Below are 22,262 nucleotides of genomic sequence, written 5' to 3' on the forward strand. Positions count from 1 at the left end.
ATAAGATAATGAAAGAATACACAGACTTTCATATTTTTTATATGAAAAGTACTTAATTTGAAAACATATCTAAAGAGAAAGCCATGAAAATATATTTTCTATCCTCTACTGTGTTGCATTTTAATGAACCAGAATTGAGAAAGTAGTTGAATAACAGGAGTTCCCTCATGGACCTTGAATTTAAGAACAATTTATATAATAGTTTACTCAAAATTTGCCATTCAATCCTCTGGTCAGTTATTATTAGGAAACATACCATTTTAGTTTAATTGATTTTCCTAATAACTATAAAATGCAATTAGTTTATAATTATTCTAATCATACTAATCTAAAAATGGAAAGAGTTATGAATTTTAAAACTGAAACACTAAATTTCATATTCTATTTGAATTTGATTGAACTGATAAATAAAGGTTGCCCAAGGACTATACTGGGGTCATAATTGTGAACCTTCCAAATTCTGGGTTGGTTACTATTGTAGCTTTCTTTTCTTCCCTATAGAAAATGAAATGATGCTGATTTATTGAGTGTGGCAGATCCATTTTTATTTATTGCTTTAATTCATTGTTAATTTATTTAATTGTTTTAAATGTATTTAATTTATTATTGTTTTATTATTTATTGTTTTAATCTGTTGTCTGTCTCATATATCATTAAACCCTAGGATTCACATCTGCAAATGCACTTACCAAAGGGGGAAGAAAAGAAGAATTTACTTAAACTTTTCCCAAGTTCAACAGATTTGCAGGTGCATTCAGATACATATAATTATCTGCTATCCCATCATCCCTCTCCCCCCTCCCCTCCACAAAGAGCCTCCTTTCCTAAGACTCCGAGTTTATTTTTTTACAAGCAAAGGTCTTATACATACTTTGAAGGGAGAGATGAGGCAGGATTTGACTTAAAAGGCCAAACCCTCTCAGTTACCTGCCTAAATCCTTGGAACGAAGCCTAAACTTTAAGTAGCAATTTAAACAGTAAATAAATCCTGCTAATGGCTATTAGATTGCTAGCTGGGGAGATTAGCATAGGGAGTAATTCTAATTAAATAGAGGACACTGAAGAGAGTTGAAACGTTTCAAGAGCAGATTTTGTCTCCCATGCCTCATTAGGAATATAAAATCAGCTTCCGCTGTAAGAAAGACAACCTTTCAAAAGACTGCTCTTGGGCAATAACGAAGTTGTATAAGCTTCATTTTCAAATTTTGCATTCCTTTTTCAGTAGTGAAGGGTATTTTTTTTTTTGCCCAAATCCAACAGAAACTATGCTAAATCACCATGTCTGTTGACAACAATGTATCTCCCGTTTAGACACATCGAAATCACCATGTCTGTTGACAACAATGTATCTCCCATTTAGACACATAGAAAGGCTGACTTCAGCCTCTGTAGCAGAAGGTAAGACTTCACAGACTGTGGCTTCCCAGTGGTTCTTAGATAGGCCTTGGAGGAGTGGGTGTCGCCTCACTTAACCTTCTCCACCTCACCTGCTTTCTGGACCCAGACCTCACACATCTTGCAGCCCCGTAGGTATAATTCATAAACAGAAGTGCAGAAGAAAATGAGGGTAGATCGCTAAGTAACTAATTGGGTCTGCCTGATAGTCTTATCAATTCAAAGTTTAATTGCACAATTGATTAACTTAAAAAAAGGTGACTGGTAAGCGACACTATGAGCATTTATAAAAGAAAATCGTGTATTTGTTTCGTTCCTTTCTCTATGAACATAAGCGAGTTAGCACTAGTTCTTACAGCCTTTGCCTTGAATCTTTGACTCGTGTTTGCTCTGCAGGTATTAAAAACATGAGAGCATTTAATACAGGAGAGACTGTAGTTTATTCATTTTTTATTGTTGTATAATCATGATAGTTTAAAAAAAAAAGCTTAGACGTTGAAATAGACAAAAAATCACTTTCAAATTTTGGAAGTAAATTTCTAGGGGATCTCTCTGAGAATGGAAAACATAGGAACCGCCCACACTCCCCTCCCTAGCAAATGGCACTTACTGCTCTAAGCATGAGGTAATGAACCTACCAGGTAACTTAGCCAGAAGGAAGGGCCAGGTGCCTAGTTCTGTCCCCTCTCTCCTTCACTCAGTTACTCCCCACTCCTGTCTCTCCCTGTGGAACCAGAACAAATTATGCTGCGCTGTTGTCATAGATTATGTCAACATCATCAAGGTAGGCTGATCCTTTGCTTGGAATATACGTGCTGGTAGGGAGCACACCTATAACTAAGACTCTTATGAGTCATTTTATTTATTAGTTTATTTGCTTATTTTACTAAGGGAGTAATTTCCTGCAAAAAATAAGTAGGCCAATTTATTTATTTGTTTTACTGATTCATTGTGCAGTGTCCCAGAAAGAACATGAGACGAAGTCTGCAATACCCTAATTTGGCCCCCTGCTCTGCCAGAAGAAACCATGTGACCTTGGGTGAGTGTCTTAACCTCTCTGGGTTTCTTCATCCTTATTGAAAGGAAAAGTAATGCTTATTTCTCAAATTTTATAAGAATTCATGATAAGATACGGTATGTGCATTTTCAAGCACAGCATCTGGCTCATGCAGGGTGGTTCACAAGTATTAGTTCCTTTTTATCTCCAATTCTCTTTACATCTCCCAATCATATCAATCCCTGATGTGACAGTCTAGTCTCTCCTGATACCCATGGTTTTGATGTTTTAGCTTTAGATTTGTAATTAAGACACACTGAATAAGTATCTTTTAATTCTCTTTCTACTATAGTGCCCCTCTCATCCTTCTCTTGAGGAAGGATTGCAATGAAAGTCAATATCCCTTTTAAGGAATTATACTTTTTCTCTCAGGGTGACCAGCATTTCCCTGAACTGCTCAGTATCAGGGAGCCAGCCCTGGTTTTGAGATGCTAGGATGTTGGCATTACCTGAGGCAGAATCAGGTGGTAAATGCTCACCAAGTTCAAGCAACCCTAATGTCCTGCATAGTCTCTGCAAAATCGAATGATGGGAGCCCTCCCTTTCTGTGAGGTAATTACACCGTTATGTCCTTAGAGTACAAATTCAGCCTTTCTGATAGCATGTCCTCCTACACCAGGGGACAGGACCTTGCTTTGGACTGTCAAGAGGATGCTGGGGATCTAGCACAACCAGACCTGCCATGCATGCAAAGCAATGGCGTCGTGGGGTCCTTAACCACAGGTGGGCATATATTTATGCCACAATCAACCTAAAATGAAGCTACAATAACTGCACCAGCTTTCACTGTTTCTTTACACCCTCCCACATACTTTGTTCCTGCTGCCATTAGTGCAGTCTATGGAAATAACGTGGGCAAAGGGAGTAACTAGATAACACTTTCTAGAGAGTGTCCTATCCCAAGGTCATTACTTTGCTTATGTGATCCCAGATTTGCTTCTCTCTCTCTCTCTCACCTTTAAGAGTTCGATTTCTCTTCTCATTCACTCCACATGAAATGATCAGCCGAATTTTCCAAAATGTCTACTCCTTCATACTTTTTCTTTCTTAGACACCATCAGTATATCTTTGCTCTATTAAATTCATTCATTCATTTATTCCTCAAATACTTATTGAGCGCCCCCTATGTCCCAGGTGCTAGGTTTCGCCCTGGAAATCTAGTGGCTGCCAGTTTCTTGCAACTGCCTCCCTGAGAGCCCCAGTCCAAGCTGAGCAAATTTTCCTGCCCTGTTCACTTCACATTGCAACATGGCACTGCATCTGGGGCGGCCATGACCAGGGAAAAGACATGGGACACAAAGGCGACCTGGTCCTGGGAAGGAGCCTGGGTGGGGCAGTGATAGCCATTGGTGGTGCTTACTCAAGCAGTGCCCCAGAAGCGGCCCAGGTCTCTGCTGGCAGCCACTCCACCACAGTACACCTCCCGATACACTCCAAGAGTCCACGTGGGCCCCGTCTGCCCTGCTGAGTGGTTTCACAGCGGGGTGGGGCTGGCAGAGGCTGGGGGCAGTGACTGGCTGTGAGGAACAAAGGGGACTTGCACCTGAGGCTGTGTCTGAGTGGACACATGGGAGCCTACAGAGGCAGCACATCAGATGTCCGTCTGCGGGGGACTTGCATCCATGTCAAATCCAGCCCTTGCACTGAAGGCACCAGGCCCATGCCGCCTGTATAGGGATGCTCCCACATAACATCACCACTTCAAGACCACAAGAGATGACTGTTTTACCTAAATTCATAGAAGCAGAGGAACTACTCTCAATTGAAAGAGGAAGGGAAAACCCCTGAAAAAATTTAAAAAGAGAAAAAAAAAATCCCCTTTAAAATCATATCAAAAATAATAAAGTGGGCTTCCCTGGTGGCACAGTGGTTGGGAGTCCACCTGCCGATGCAGAGGACACGGGTTCGTGCCCCGGTCCGGGAAGATCCCACATGCCGCGGAGCGGCTGGGCCCGTGAGCCATGGCCGCTGAGCCTGCGCGTCCGGAGCCTGTGCTCCGCAACGGGAGAGGCCACAACAGTGAGAGGCCCGCGTACTGCAAAAAAAATAAATAAAAATTAAAAAAATAATAATAAAGTACCTAGGAATAAACTTAACCAAGAAAGTGAGAGACCTATACTTTGAAAACTATAAAACATCGATGAAGGAAATTGAAGAGGATATGAAGAAATGGAAAGATATCCCATGCTCTTGGATTAGAATAATCAATATTATTAACATGGCCATACTACCCAAAGCAATCTACAGATTTAATGCAATCCCTATCAAAATACCCATGACTTTTTCACAGAACTAGGATAAATAATCCTAAAATTTATATGGAACTACAAAAGACCCAGAATTGCCACAGCAACCTTGAAAAAAAAGAACAAAGCGGCAGGTATCACCCTCCCAGACTTCAGACTACACTACTAAGCTACAGTAATGAGTACAGTACAAAGCATAGTACTGGCACCAAAACAGACACATAGGTCAATGGAACAGAATAGAGAGTCCAGAAATGAACCCATTCACCTACGGTCAATTAATCTACAACAAAGGAGGCAAGAATATACAATGGAGATAAGACAGTCTCTTTTCTCCATTGTATATAGTGCTGGGAAAAACTGGAGAGCTATATGTAAAATGATGAGATTAGAACATTTTCTCACACCATATAGAAAAATAAACTCAAAATGGATTAAAGAACTAAATGTAAGACCTGAAAATATAAAACGCCTAGAAAAGAACATAGGCAGAACACTCCTTGACATAAATCACAGCAATATTTTTTTGGATTTGTCTCCTAAGGCAGAAGAATAAAAGCAAAAATAAACAAATGGGACCTATTTCAACTTAAAAGGTTTTGCATAGCAAAGGAAACCGTTGGGGGAAAAAATAAAACCTACTGAATGGGAGAAAATATTTGCTAATGATATGACCGACAAGGGATTAATATCCAAAATATATAAACAGCTCATACAACTCAATAAATGGGCAGAAGACCCGAATATTTTTCTGAAGAAGGCATACAGATACATGACAGGCACATGAAAAGATGCTCAACATCACTAATTATTAGAGAAATGCAAATCAAAACAACAATGAGGTACCACCTCACACAGATCAGGATGGCCATCTTTAAAAAGGCTACAAATAATAAATGCTGGAGCGGGTATGGAGAAAAGGGAACTCTTGTACACTGTTGGTGGGAATGTAAATTGGTGCAGCCTCTATGGAAACAGTACAAGTTTCATCAAGAAACTAAAAATAGAACTACCATATGATATAGCAATTCCACTCCTGGGTATATATCAAGAAAATACGAAAACCTTATTAGAAAATATACATGCACCCCAATGTTCATAGAAGCACTATTTACAGTAGCTAAGATATGGAAGCTACCCAAGTATCCATCAACAATCAGATGGATAAAGACGATTGATACACACACACACACACACAAAAACACACAATGGAATATTACTCAGCCATAAAAAAGAATGAAATTCTGCCGTTCGCAGCAATGTGGACGGACCTAGAGAATATTATGCTTAGTGAAATAAGTCAGACAAAGAAACATAAATACTGCATGATATCACTATATGTGGAATCTAAAAAATAATACAAACGAACATATGTAGCAAAACAGAAACAGACTTACAGATATAGAAAACAACCCATACCAGTGAGGAGAGGGAAGAGAGGGACATATTAGGAATATGGGATTAACAAACTACTATGTATAAAACAGAGAAGCAACCAAGATATATTTAAAGCACAGGGAATTATGGCCCTTATCTTATAATAATTTTTAATGGAGTATAAACCGTAAAAATACTGAATCACTATGCTGTACACCTGAAACTAATATAATATTGTAAATCAACTATACTTCAAATAAGAAAAAAGGAAAGAAAGACAATGATAAGGATGTTATACGTCGGGGAAACTTGGAGTTTTTTTGAAGTAGTTCGGCAGAAATATATCTTACAGATAAAATTCCAGGACAACAGATGCCACATCAGAAAAGGGTGCCTTATAAAACAGAACTCTTTTTAATTGCTTGATTGCTCAAAGAAATGCTCTGCTCATCTGCTTAATACGGTAAATTATGGGCAGTAAATAAGCTGCACAAGCGCTTTGCACCTTGGTTTCGAGGTTATTGCTCTACAAAAGGCCCCTCGGATATGCTTCTTAAGCGAGAAAATACGGAGCAAGTGGAGCTACAGTGAGGTGAACTGGCTTCTGATCCTGATTCTCTCGCTAACTGTTTAGCAGCAGGCAAGTCACTTAGTCCATTTTTGCCTCCTATAAAGTAGGAGAAGTGGATTAATACTAAATGATCCTTAAAATCTTTTACAGAAATAATGGGTCCTACTTTTTGGAAAAAGAAAAATAGAACTTGGCAATAGCTAAGCTCTTACATCGTTTCCCTATCTAGTCACCAAGAAGCAATTCTCCTTTGATGTCTTTAAGCACCCCTACCTTCTCCAAAGTGCACTCTCAACCCTCCTTGTTGTCCGTGAACTAAATTTTCAACACAGAATAAACAGATATCCTATGGAGTCCATTACACTGCATTTATATATGCCATTAAAAAAAAGATAAAGGTAGGCTGATTGACGATTTAAAGAACATTTGCTCAAGGGAATAGCTTTTGCTTAGAGAATAAATTTATTTTGAATCAAATGCTACTCTACTGCTAAAAAGTGTTCATTTTCAAGAGGTAACAAAATTGTTTTTTCTAACCAGTAAGAGGTTTTTTTGTGTTTGTTTTTTGCTTGTATTGAAACTAATATAATATTTCTGATCAGGTTTCATCTTTTAGCGTGAACGGTTTAGAGGAGTAGTCTCCAAAGTGGGATGGGGACTCCCCAGAGACATGTATAATGAACTACTGGACTGTAGAAAGATTATATATATATTTTTTATTTTCGAAGTAATAAAAGTTAATCTTTCTTAATTTTTAATTTAGGGTTACATACTAATGACTTCAAAGTTCTCATGCAAGTGTGCGACGTTCATCCCAGGTGTGGGGAGAAGGACACTAAGGGAGAGTGGAGGAATTAACACAGCTCTCACTAGCACCTTGCTTTCAGCACATACTAACATTTGACAGCTATGTGTTCTGGGTTAACTGCATTTGCCCATTATATTATCCAGTTTAACCTAACACTCAAAGCCTAAACAAATGCTTAAAAATTTAGTTCAACTAGTGCAAGCACAAATAAACAGTAAGAAAATGAAATAGCTGATATTTCTACTCCAAATCCTAGTTCTTCATTGGTCAAGATACAAGAAAAAAAGAATGATAGTCTGAACAGAAATGGAAAGAAAACAAGAGTATGTAAACTATGGACATATTCACTAGCATGAGCAATAAACATACCTTAAGTGTTTATTTTATATAACAGCACTTTGTAACATGTCTTTCCCAACAGCCAAACGAATTATCAATATTAACTGAGCCTAACCTAGAATCAGATTTTTTTTTTTTTTTTTTTTTGCAGTACGCAGGCCTCTCACTGTTGCGGCCTCTCCCGCTGTGGAGCACAGGCTCCGGACACACAGGCTCAGCGGCCATGGCTCACGGGCCCAGCCGCTCCGCGGCATGTGGGATCCTCCCGGACCGGGGCACGAACCTGTGTCCCCTGCATCGGCAGGCGGACTCCCAACCACTGCGCCACCAGGGAAGCCCTAGAATCAGATTTTTAAACCACTGTGTCACAAAACATTAAATTTAAAATATTCAATGATGGTGGTTTTATTATTTGTAGTAAGGGCAAATTTATTTTTGTGCTCTTAATAAGAAGATAAAGGATTACTTTAAAGCATTCATTATTCTATTTTTATCATAACCTTTTTAATTTTTTGCTCTATTTTATTATAGACACAATACATTAATATAGTAATATTTGTATATTTGTAAGTTATGACGTAGTACACTGTAAACTGTTACTGATGGGTACATGAACAAATGTTTGGTTATCACTGAGTTAGAGAAAAATTTAGAAAGTGACTTGGAGGAGGACTTCTTTATTGTCTATGTGACTTTGGGAAAGTGTTTTAGGTTTCTCACCTGTACAATGTGAATATTAATAGTACCTAATATATATGATATTTGTGGGGATTAAGTGTGTGTATATGTATGAGTATGTGTATTTTTTAAAAGTGCATGATGTTGACATGTTAGATATTCACTCATTCATTCATGTTACTGCAGAATTTCCCGAACTGTGTTCCAACATACTTTTCCGGAAAAGTGTCTGTATAAATGTTAGCAATGCTGCATACTCATCTTTTCTTGGAGATTTGCAAAACACATTACTATGTTAATAGTTCTGAGACTTCCTAAAGTAAAGGAATCTGTTTAATTTTATTTAATTCTTCATTGCTCAGATGTATTTGAGCCCAGAAGCCATTTTGTTTTTAAGGAACACATATGAATATCTCTCAAAACATGGTTTGGAAAAACTGCCTTCCTGATTATTTGTGTCTTGTCTTAATATTGTTCTGCTACCTTAGATGTCCTGAATGTTAAAGGTCAGGTTGGTTGATACAAACCCTCAGTGTTAGGTCCATGTCCAGAGAAAACTCACCCTTACGTGAGTTCTAATTCTAATCATAGCACCTCCTTTTATTTCAGTGCTTCCCAGAAATCAGAAAGATACCAGGACAACCCACTCAAATCATAATAACACAGGGGATACCTCAATTTAAAAACAAAAAGAGGGCTTCCCTGGTGGCGCAGTGGTTGAGAGTCCGCCTGCCGATGCATGGGACGCGGGTTGGTGCCCAGTTCTGGGAAGATCCCACATGCCGCGGAGCTGCTGGGCCCGTGAGCCATGGCCGCTGAGCCTGCGCGTCCGGAGCCTGTGCTCCGCAACGGGAGAGGCCACAACAGTGAGAGGCCCGCGTACCGCAAAAAAACCCAAAAAACATAAAGAAAAGGATAAAGAAAATACTGCTACTGCTATTAATAATAATACTAGCACAATGGCTCCATTAGGGAGGTGAAGGGGGATTCTAATCTCACTGAAATCTTTAGGCTAAGATAAATGCACTTGAACATCCCTTGACCTTCTGATATAGAGCATAAACCAAGTATGAATATTGCTGAACACAAATTTCACAGCAAGTTTTCAGGGGAGAGTTTGCAAAGTCCAGTACACCGCTGTTAACTCTCTCAGAAGAATGAGTTTCCATTTCCGTCTCTGGTGTTTAAGGTTAAAGTCAGACCAGCAGAATCCCTGTTCCCCTTCCCTCCTGGGAAAGTCACATTTCCTTCCAATCTCCTATAAAAACTTTTCTGAACAACTGTCAACATTAGCTAGCAAAACTTCTAACCCTTCCAGCAAATAACAAAGGACAAGGAGAAGCTTTTGAAAATTCTTATTTAAAATGTCATTGGAATCTTTCCTGGTTCTCTTCATTCATTTTTTGTGCTTTTTCAGTAATACTATTCCTATATTCCCCTGGAAATTCACATTCAAAAGTATTTCAATATTAGTGTTTCTGAAAAAAATATGTGTAATATATGAAATGAAAAGCAGGATATAATGGAATAACCTCTTTAGACTGCTTTAAGAAAACTTAATAGCCTTGAATAAACAGAACTATTTCCAGGAATAACAACAGTTCTTAGAGCATTTTTTCTCCTTTTTATTTCAAAATAAAATACAGCATAAAATCTAAGCTTCATAAATCACTGAGATATGGAAATAAAGGAAGCTATGTAACTTCCTAAATCAGGGAAAAAATATTTTTAAATTTATTTTATCTATTTATAAGGATAAATATATCATATCTGAAGTATAAATAATTATAAAGTTACAAGTAATTTATTCTTCAGAGTGACAAACTTTTGAACAGTTTCCAAATTTTCAACACTGTAAATAATATATAATTTAAGGTTCTGTTCTTTAAGTTACAGGATGATGAAAGATATTTTTCTTCTGAAATGCTGTCATAACTAGTTTGTAAATTTGCTCAAGTTAAAAGCCAGATATTTCATAATTAGATGATTAATGAGTTTCTTTCTTTAGTTCATGGGTCAGTTAGGGGTCTGAGTTAAAGATTTCTTAGGGTTTATTAAAAAGAAATACATTCATTCACATCCTTTTCTGCTTAAGAAAGCCTAAGACACCCTTCCATGGTTCCCTAACACAGGGGTCATTTGGAGATCTGGCCTTGAAAAGGTCAGAGCCTCTTATATCCTATGGAGAGTCTCCTACAAGCTTTCTTCCTGAAACTCAGAACTGATCACATAACTCTCCTGCTCAAAACTCTACCATACCAATTCACATCCTCTACAAGTTGCCCCATCATCTATCCAGCTCTACCAACCACTACCCAGTTTCTCTCCTACCCAACCCAACTTTACCCTTCCCATGTACACTCTTAAGTTCCTGAAATGACTTTCGTCAACTATTATTCAAACTGTTTTCTCAGCCCGGAATTCCCATCTTCCACTACTCTCTCCATCTGCACCTTTAAATTCCACCATGAGTCCCACCTCCTCCAAGATGCCTTTCTTGATGTCCGCAGTCAGAATTAAACTCTGCCATCTTTACACTCTTACAGCATCTGTGTTGACCACTGGTATACCTTGGATTTTTCCAGTATTCTAGCCTGTTTCTTCATCTCGTCTTACTACAGATTCTTGCCTTGGTTAAAGTCATCTTTAGGGATTAGCTATTATTGAAATGAAACTGATTCCAGAATGTGTATTTTCAGTTCCAACCACTCCTCTGAGTGTCCCACCAGAACCTGCTCATTGGCCTGCATGCCCTGTGTTGGATGATATATCATCATCTGCCAGGTCACTTAAGCTATATTCCTGAATCACCTTCTTTTTTTTTTTTTTTTTTTTTTTTTGTGGTACGCGGGCCTCTCACTGTTGTGGCCTCTCCCGTTGCGGAGCACAGGCTCCGGACGCGCAGGCTCAGCGGCCATGGCTCACGGGCCCAGCCGCTCCGCAGCATGTGGGATCTTCCCAGACTGGGGCACGAACCCGCGTCCCCTGCATCGGCAGGTGGACTCTCAACCACTGCGCCACCAGGGAAGCACTGGCTTTCACTTATTGTTAGAATTATCTTTCTAAGACAACAATAGGAACAATATTAAGAATGTCATTTCCAAAGTCAGATAGATATTGAGGCTAGATTTGCAACTAAGTGTACGACCTTAGGAAAGATACACTGTCTTTTTCAGCTTCAATTTCTTCAAGGGCCAATGGAATAAAAATAGTATCTACCTCAGAGGATTTTTTGTGACAACTAAAGAGTATAGTGCATGTAAAGCTTTCAGGACAAAATGCACTCTACAAAAATTCCCTATCAAAAAGCTTCGAATATGAGCTCCTATTTTATTATTATCATTATCATTTTCACCATCACACTGGCTAGACACCTCAGTGTTGAAAGGGTAATTATTAATCATCATTCAATAAAAATGGTCTTTATTAAGTAAATAAACTCTAACGAAAAGCAGGTTGATTGCAAATCAATGCCTGCAGTTTGGAACATTGGCTCTTAGGGCTTATAAACCACTTTGTTCATGGTATTTGACTTTGTTGTTAGTTCTCTCCCATCAGCTGTCACACAAGCCTCTTTTTGCTGTCTGGAGGATAGCTGCTCCTATGGCCCCCAAAGTAAACTTAACATATGTCAAGAACTTTGTGTTTTAGGGCTCATCAACTCAAATATAAATTCCAAATTTGATGAAATAAATTCAACTCTTGCTATGATGAGGTAAAGGGCACTCAGAGGATTTAATGTATATTAAAGACTCTATTGTTTTTAAAATTAAGGTTCTTTATTACCCTGTTCAAAAATTTGACACTCTGGCTTAAATGATCTGGCTTAAATGTACATTTCTGGGTTTATCTCTCTCCACTACTTCAATTCCCCTACTCAATGCAAACACACTTTTCTTGTAAGATCATGTTTTCTTAATGTCTTTCCTTATGGGTCCAGAATCCTCTTCTCTGGCTCTGCCTAGTAACACGTTGTCTTCTTCTAGGTCTATCCTAAACGTTAGTCCTACAGTAAAACCATTCCCATGACTGATTTCCCTACCCATTCACTTTCTTTTGGAGTCCACACAGCATTTTATTCATCATGTAGATGAACAGATCTCATTGTTGTGTAGTTAACTTTATAGATCTGAATCTCTTGGTTAGATTGTCAGCTTCTTAAGGATCATGAGTACTTGTACAAATAATGTCTGGTACAGCACCTGGAATACAGATACTGACTGGATCTTTGCTGCACAGAATGATATTATACTGATGTTTAGTACCCCTTTTGTATACTGACTTTTATTGGAGCTACTTCCAAACAAGTTTTCCCAACTAGATTGTCTCCTGGATGGAAAACATCATGTTTCATTCTTCTTTATATTTCTCAGAGGGCGTATTACAGCATTTTGACCAGAGTAGGAGCATAAACTGACAAAAGATTAACATGAGAAAAGATATATAAATTTTATTCGATGTTAATATTTTAATTATTACATGCACAAAGGCTTTCTTAGAAAAGAAATGAAGACGGACTCAAAGAGGCATTAAACCCAAGGGGTTATATATCAACAAAGGGTGATAAATTTGGGGAGAGATGAGGAGACAAAGAAAAAGAAGTTTGAAATTCTAGGGATGGTGAATTATGGGAAGGTAAATATATGGGGTAAACTAATGGAAGAAAGGGAATTTAGTAAGGTTTGTTTGTGCAGGCTCATGTCAGTGCCTACCTTCTGTCTCCAGTGATAATTGTTGTGATTTCTCTTCTGGGTACGGAAAAGGAAAGGAGGTAAACCTTCACAAAGGGGAATTTATGCACTGCTTTTAGGCAGATAGGTGGAGGGCAGAGACCCCTTTCTATGTCTCCTGTTTTTTTAATTGCCCTCAGCTTAAAACAAGTTTTATGCTAAAATGGCATATTTGAGGATGGCATATTCTGATCCCCTTAATATAACAAAAGTGACGTTTAAAAATCAAAGAAGAGGGCTACCCTGGTGGCACAGTGGTCAAGAATCCACCTACCAATACAGAGGACATGAGTTCATGCCTTGGTCCAGGAAGATCCCACATGCCACGGAGCAACTGGGCCCATGCACCACAGCTGCTGAGCCTGCGCTTTAGGGCCCGCGAGCCACAACTACTGAGCCTGTGTGCTGCAACTACTGAAGCCCGCGCACCTACAGCCCGTGCTCCACAGCAAGAGAAGCCACCGCAGTGAGAGGCCCACGCACCACAGCGAAGAGTGGCACCCGCTCGCTGCAACTAGAGAAAGCTTGCACGTGTCAGCAAAGACCCAATGCAGCCAAAAATAAATAAAGAAATAGAAAAAAAATTAAAATAAATAAATAAATAAAAATCAAAGAGGAAATGATTGATTGTTTAATAAATGATTTGGAGTTTATTGACAAGTGTTTTGGGGAAAATATAAGTTTGCTCCCTTAAAAGTACAAATACATTAAAAAGGAATGAATAGTCAAATGTGTAAATTAAAAAAAAATAAAAAACAGGAAACAAAAACTAAAAGATACATGAGTTTTTTCTTTTAATTAAAGAGAGACCTTTTTTTAAACACCAAAACCAGGAACTTTAATGTAAAATAGTGGCAGGTGGCTACATAGATTTTTTTGAATGTCTAAATGGTAAAGGCCTAAACAAAGTTGAAAGACAGTTTATCTATCTATCTATCTATCCATCTCTACCTGCCTACTTATGTATCTACCTATACTTACCTACCTATGGGAAAAAGATGAGCCAAATGATACAAAATGGCAAACAGTATAAAGAGATAAGTAAAAAAAAAATTGTGCAAGTGAAATATTGAAAGATGTTTAAATTTAGGAAAAGAAAGAAAAATGAGATGTTATTTATTCCTTAAAAAACAGACAAAGATTAAAAATAAGATGATATCCATTGTTGGTGAAAGGGAGGAAAGTCCATAACTGAGGAAATGAAAATGGGTACCAACTTTCTAGAGAACTAATGTGAAGTACTAATAATATCAAAAATATGCATACTCTGATACTGTAAATAGAGTTTAAGAAAACTTTCTTCGGGAATTATTAGACAAATGTTATGAGCTTTGTATCTAAAGATGTCTAATGCACATGTTTATAATAGCTACGATCAAGCAAACTAAATTGTTATTGATATGATTGTTAAATAAATTGTGACACACTTATGTAATGAAAAGTGTTTCATTGCATGTGGCAGTTAAAAAGGATGCCATATGTCTATATTAATGGTCAGACAGGAAAAGTAACCAAAAAGCAGACCAGAGAGTGGTCTGTATTTAAAATCTCATTCTTGGAAATATGTGTGTGTTGGTGCTTGTGTGTGTGTGTGTGTGTGTGTGTGTGTGTGTTTCTGTTTATTTAGAGTGGGACATACACCAAATTGTTAACGGTGGTGATTTTGTCTGGGGATACAGGACTTACATTTTTTTTTTTTTTTTTTTTTTTTAATTCGGTACGTGGGCCTCTCAGTGTTGTGGCCTCTCCCATTGTGGAGCACAGGCTCCAGACGCGCAGGCTCAGCGGCCATGGCTCACGGGCCCAGCCGCTCCGCGGCATGTGGGATCTTCCCAGACCGGGGCATGAACCCGTGTCCCCTGCATCGGCAGGCGGACTCTCAACCACTGCGCCACCAGGGAAGCCCAGGACTTACATTTTATACATTGCTGAATCATTTACTGGAACACTTTCAAGTTTTTCTCTTAGTTTTATAATTTTAAAATGCAGACATTTAATAAAATGGAAAACTTAAGAATAAACAATGAATGGGGCTACGTTCTTGATTTCATCTTTTAGATCAGCGGTCCCCAACCTTTTTTTGGCACCAGGGACCGGTTTCGTGGAAAACAATTTTTCCACAGACGAGGTGGGAGAATGGTTCAGGCAGTAGTGATGTGTGTGATGCTGGCTTGCTCGCAGCTCACCTCCTGCTGTGCGGCCTGGTTCCTAACAGGCCGTGGACCACCTCTGGCCCGGGGGTTGGGGACCCCTGTTTTAGATGGACACTACTGGATCGGAGTGGGAGCAAACATCCACTGAAGGGGTTGAGAAGAACTGAATAGAGGGGGCAGTGCAGTTGTTTCTTGAAATAGGAGCAGTTATTCCTGAGGTGGAGAAGGGAGGGCAACAGCATTTCAAGTGAGAAGAATTGGGTGTATTGAGGCTAAGGGGTGGATCAAAGCCTGGGTTTAAGAAAAATCAGTAGTGATAAAGATCAAGAAGAAATGACATTGGGTAAAAGTTCCTACAGAACCTGGTGACTAATTGAATGTCCTTGACATAGACAAAGTTAACGATGCAATCCGGTTTTCCAGGCTAGATAATAACATCAATCATAAAGCTAGAGAACCCAAGGTGCAGAGCCGACTGAATGGAGAAGTTCGAGCATTTTGGTTTTGACATGAGAGGTTTGAGATGAATGTGGAACATGCAGGTAGAGTCCAGGAGCTCCTCTGTATACAGGTTCAGGCTCCAGGCCTGAGGTGGAGCCCTCTGAGGTGGAGCTTGTTACCTACTGAAAAGGAGGGGTTGGCAAAAGGGATATGTGGTGACAGCAGAGAGCCTCTAATTCAAACCAATCTACTCTGCACTTTCCCGAGTTTTACCCCTTGTTGTTCATCTTCCATCAGATCCCTTCTCAGAACCCAGCTGAGCTTCACATTGATATTAGACTAAGTTCCTCAACCAATTCTTCCTAAAGCCATCCTCTGGGTGAATAACCCAGCTACAAAATAAGCAAGTTCTTATTCTCTGAAGAGAGTAGTTCAGCATGGGTTGAGTAGCTCCCAGATACAGGCACCTAGGTGAGGCTTCTTACAAACATGATTCCATTTAATCCCCACAACCTGCGGTGAGGTAGATATTATCCTACGCTTGTAGATAAGATACTAAAGCCCGCAGATGTCAAACTGATAAAAATGGCAGAGATGCCTCCATTCAGACTTTTATCTCATTCTAAAGTTTGCATCTTTATCAACTAACTTCCACCCTATTGCCTCTGTATTCACTGTGATTTACAGCGTTTCTTTAAAGATGTACAAAACTAACCAAACAAACAAGAAATAAAACAAGACAGTGGGAGGAAGTATCTACTCTCCAATCGCAATGTCAACCTAAAGAGAAGGACAGTTCCTTGGAGCTTTCGAGGAAAATTCCTTGACAAAATGATAATTTTCAGAGAATGCCTTTCTTAGAACTGTTTATCTGATACTAATGATTGTCTCCTGGATTTTATATGTGGATTTTACCGTTGGTAAATTTCAGAGCAGAAACTTACCAGCGTTACCTGGGCGTGAAATTAAAAATGATGAATAAATACCTCTGTGTTATCTATGGAGAATTCAGGTGTCTGGTGTGGTGCTCTTAAACTGCTAAATTTTTAAGCACTAATATTATAAACAGTACTATTCAAGACACTGAGAAAGAAAGACCATATTTGTTCTCAAAAAAATTGTATGTATCTGGAGAAATAAGAGGAATAGGGTTAGTTAAGAATGTCATTGTAAAATAAAACAAAATAAAAACCAAAGCTTTCTGTGGCCCTGCTTCCCCTCCTTTGCAATGGAAACATTGTGACTATGACATAATAGACTGTAAAAACCCATTACAGGCATGCCCAACATGTGCTCTGTCTCCCAGCCCTCTCCCTTTCAATATTATCATATAAATGACTATTTTGGATATCTTAGGATTTATTTTTTACAAACTCTCTCTGCTTCAATGACATATCTTCTTCAGCAATTACGACGTTTGTCCAAATTAGTCTTACCATAAACTTAAGGCTCAGAGATAAACATGAATCTGAAGGGAACACAGAAGGTATTTAATAAATAATTATAGTAATGATTTCTGATCTCTATCATTAGAACAAGAACTGGTCTCTCCAAATTATGCACTCTTTTTTTTAATAACCATTTTTATTGAAGTATAGTTAATTCACATGCTGTGCCAGTCTTAGGTGTACAGCATAGTGATTCAGTTATATATATACATATATTATATATGTAATATATTATATGTATATATTCATTTTCAGATTCTTTTCCATTATAAGTTATTATAAGGCATTGAATACAGTTTCCTGTGCTATACAGTAGGTCCTTGTTGCTTATCCATTTTATATATAGCAGTGTGTATATGTTAATCCCAAACTCCTAATTTATCCCAACCAGCCCATCCCTTTTCCTGTTTGGTAACCATAAGTTTGTTTTCTATGTCTGTGAGTCTGTTTCTGTTTTGTAAATAAGTTCATTTGTATCAGATTTTAGATTCCATATATAAGTGATATGATATTATTCTTTCTCTTCCTGACTTGCTTCACTTAGTATGATAATATCTAGGTCCATCCATGTTGCTGCAAATGGCATCATTTCATTCTTTTTTATGGCTGGGTAATATTCCACCATATATATACATATATGGTCAACAACAAATTGGCACTTGCCAAATAACTCTACAAGGATTAAATCATGTTTTGCTGCAGCTGCTGATTTTCAACACCTCCTGAAAGGAGTTCAGGGTGGAGAGCAGAAATGAGGCACTCTGTGCTCTGGGAAAAACTGGCAGAACCGGTCTTCAGATAGTTAGATATTTTCGGGAGCCGATTTTATGAGCGCAATTCTTGCATCTCCTCGTATCTAGAAAAGCACTAAAATCCTTCATAGTGACGACTGCTCCACGTGACTGGCAGAAACCTTCTGCAAAAAAATATGTGCTTGATTTTATGTACTCCCCCTTCACCAAAATCACATATGTACTGATATTCCCCCTACCTCTCTGGAACAGTTCCTCAGAGCTATCTGAAATGCTGTCTCCTGGGCTGCAGTCCTCATTTTGCCCCAAATAAAACTTAACTCGCAACTCTCACGTTGTACATTTTTTTAAGTCGACAATATCTCCTTTAGCCATTCATCTGTCGAAGGACATATAGGTTGCTTCCATGTCTTGGCTAGTGTAAATGGTGCTACAGTGAACACTGGGGTGCATGTATCTTTTCGAATTAGAGTTTTCTCCAGATATATGCCCAGGAGTGGGATTGCTGGGTCATATGGTAGTTCTATTTTTAGTTTTTTATGGAACCTCCATACTGTTCTCCATAGTGTCTATACCAATTTGCATTCCCACCAACAGAGTAGGGGAGTTCCTTTTTCTCCACACCCTCTCCAGCATTTATTATTTGTAGACTTTTTAATGATGGCCATTCTTACTGGTGTTAGGTAATTCTTCATTGTAGTTTTGATTTGCATTTCTCTAATAATTAGCAATTTCGAGCATCTTCTCATGCGCCTGTGGTCTGGAAATGAACTCTTAATTAAAATAAAAACTTTTAGTTCTAAGTCAAATATACTGTTGTAGTAGAAGCCCTGAGTTTTAATTAAGCTGTATACTTACTTCTGTGTCCCTTGGTTGCCTTAAAAAATGACTAAGGCATCTTGCTAGTCTCTAGTTCTGTTTCTAATCACTGAGATAGCATCATGCTTAAACATCTAGATTTGAGTTTGAGAATGTGTATGCACATTGCTGGTTGCTTTGCCTCCAGTATTTCTTTTGGGACATCCAAGTCTCAGGATATCCAAAGCTTCGGCAATCTAGGAAAAAACTTAGTCACTGATCTCATAATTGTTACAGAAAGCCGTGGCGAGGCTCTGCCATTGATTACTAGATAAGGCAGAGCTAATTAAAAAATAAGATTCAAGCTTCCAGCCAAACTCACCTCCCAAATCAAAATTCAGCCAAATGTAAATGCAGTGAAACACTACTTGCATTGAGCTAAAAGCAGTGACCAAAAGGAAAAAGGGAAACTCACTAGTCAGCTAATGTGGACCTCTTTTTTTTTCTTTTTAATAAAAAGTCTACTAGGAAATTATTCAGTGTCCCAGACTATCTATGGTATTTTTGTCAGACATAGGCCCCAGTGAATATCTAATTTTATCATTATACCTTATGAAAGGAAACACGATACCTTTTTTTTACCCTGAAACTCTTGATTGCAAAGCTCTATTATTTGATGAGGGGTAGTCTCTAGAAGGCAAAGAGTTAAAGACGTCACTTTAAATGACAAAAGCGAAACACTTTACCCCACTTTCAGTCTCTCATCCATTCACCCTTCTCATTGTGACCGATTTCGGCTTTCTAAGCTCTTCAACTACCTGCCCCTAATTTGTATTCCTAGGGAGAGGCTTGGCTGGTGATTTTGCATTTGTGTGCTAATGTTGATGAGCCTCCTTCTCTGGGGGAGGGGAGAGGAGGAAGCCACAGGGCTGGACTGGGGGTGGGAGTGAAGGTGCTGGGTTTGCTCAGAGAGTCAAGCTGAATTTTAACCTTGAATTGCCTCTTAACAGAGCTTCTAACAAAGCCTTCCTGGTTTGGAGAAACCCTGTTCAAACTCCCATGTATACCTATTTGAACCAAACAGTTTAGCCAAAAGTGAAATGTGCATTTTGGGAAGTTATTTTGTTATTATAAGGATAACTAAAGAATAATAATGTGCAAAACCTTCAAGGCATATGAATGGCTCAGGAGAGCTCTTATAAATCAAGAAAGATGGATTTACTGCTTCTGGGGAGGGAAAAAGGGAAAGAAAAAAAGTCAAGTATTTTACTAAATAGATTGTTAATAGACTCCATTGTTAATAGACTATGGGAAACAAAATCTGAAATAATCATTTCAGATATTTTCAAAGTATTAAGACCCTGATTTAGTTAGACCAGTGTTTCATTCTACTTCTGAGGGCACAATTCAGTCAGACTAAATGAATGAAATACTTCTTTTTATTTTATTTATTTTTTATACAGCAGGTTCTTATTAGTTATCTATTTTATACATATTAGTGTATATATGTCATGAGTATATCTGCTATTTGTAAAACAAAATAATAGTGCACTCATATCTTTTAATTAACTTATAAGGGGTGCCAAAACACCCACCAGAAGGGACAGCTTTGACCCACTATGGAGGTGTATTAATTCACCAGCTAACAAGGGGAAAATTTCATTTCTCTACCAGCTAATGCCCAAATTCAAAATTCTAATGAAGGTGTAGAATATCACTGGCTTTGCCTTATCAGTAATTATTAGAGGTTGTTGTGTGGTCCTTTTTGAAAGTAAGAGTAAATCATATTATTCAACAACAACAAAAAACTTGTGAGATGTAATCCTTATAACATTTTCTGAGGGAGATTGCAAAAGGATCTTGAGGGGAAAAAAGGCATTCATTCAGGATATCACCAACTAGTGAACAGAGTTCTGAAGTAAATGAGCAGAAATCAGAGATCAATCAACATTCAAACTTTGCATCGAGTATAAGCCCCTCAGACAAACTGTATGACTTGGTATGTCTTTGACTTCTCTATAGCTCCGTTCTTTTATTTCTAAATTTAGGCTAATTCTAAAAGAGAGAATAACAAAAATGCTAAAAAAAAAAAAAAAGATTTAAATAGTCTTAAAAATATCAAAAAGGGGATTCTTGTCTTCCTACTAATAGTGCAAATATTTATTGGCTGATTTACTCCCTTTTCCTCTGCAGTTTTACCCAGTTTACACAGTAATCTCTGCCCTCCCGTGCTGTGTTTATTTTCATCCTATGAACACGCTTAATGCACTCATCTTGCGATGCCAATGAACTGTACATGACAAATACAGGAATTCACAACAAGGGAAAATAATGCTGAGGTCTAAAGTCTCTGGTTAACTTGACAAACATAGTCTTCAAGAAAGAAATGTGCTTCTTATCTCATCATCCTAGTCTGTTTTGGGATTGGAGTCTAGGTAATACTCTGAAATGGATTTTCCCTGTCAGATCAAGGCAAGGGTCTGGCATTTGACCTTTCCTCCATTGAAAGACCTGAAAACTGGCCATTCTATTCATTTATTATTTATTCCAATATTCACTGAATAAATACTTGTTAACACATTTTGCGCTAGGTACTATATAAGGAAGATCTATACCTCTGTGGCACTGTGACCAAGGAGAGAAGGCACACACACAACATTATTAGAGTAAGTAGTAAGCCAAACCGGCGGTGTGTGCACAAAAAACTGCGGGAGGTTAGAGAATACGTAAGGAAAGAGCAAAAATAAAACAAAACCAAATAAAACACTGGAGATGACAGAGAAAGTTTCACAACGAACACTGAAACTAATAGCCCAGACATTTTAGTATGCAAATTATGATTCCTGGAAACATGCGATCTCACCCCAAGAATAAAGATATTAGAAAAGCTAGCAAGGATAGGGAATAACTGTTTCGTTAAAATGTGTTAGATATAAAAAAAAAATGTGTTAGATTTAATTTGTCAATGACCATCAGTTTTACATTATTTGAGGTGCTTTCATGAAAATGAGCTATTTCACTTTTCTAACACATCTCTTGGTCAGGGTTGGACCACCACAACCAAGGTTGTTTCCATGCACCTCCAGGACATGCACCTCCAGGACTCAGAGAGAGTTTACGGTAAATGGTGTGGTCCAACTACATGCTGAAGTTACTGTCCTTTAACAAGGAGAATAACATTTAGGTGAGTAGTTTTGACTTTTATTTATTTCAGTAATTTATTTTATTTATATTTTTATGTGAATATTTTAATGATAATTATATTATAATCATTTAATTAAATATATAATTAATTATATATAATTATTTAATTATAATTATAATTTCAGGGAGTTTAATAAACAACCACGTCCAATGCTTTCCTTCCCCTTACAAGGTTCAGTTTCACATTAACTTTTGTTTATACAAATTATAATAGCCTTTCAAACACACTCTCACTTCCTTTCTCTTTCCCAGTGAAGTCCACCCT

General features: G+C 38.1%; 1 long non-coding RNA gene across 1 annotated transcript in view; it reads left to right on the forward strand.

The window, feature by feature from the left end:
- The first annotated feature begins 1,706 nt into the window (after positions 1–1,706).
- LOC117195464 (uncharacterized) overlaps positions 1,707–22,262 on the forward strand; it is a 40,844-nt gene continuing 20,288 nt past the window's right edge. The window contains exons 1-3 of the long non-coding RNA XR_007473127.1: positions 1,707–2,179; positions 2,353–2,434; positions 21,838–21,977. This is a non-coding gene — a long non-coding RNA (uncharacterized LOC117195464). The remainder of the gene's footprint in view (positions 2,180–2,352; positions 2,435–21,837; positions 21,978–22,262) is intronic.

This window comes from Orcinus orca, chromosome 18, assembly GCF_937001465.1.
Source record: "Orcinus orca chromosome 18, mOrcOrc1.1, whole genome shotgun sequence".
Classification (NCBI taxonomy): Eukaryota; Metazoa; Chordata; class Mammalia; order Artiodactyla; family Delphinidae; genus Orcinus; species Orcinus orca.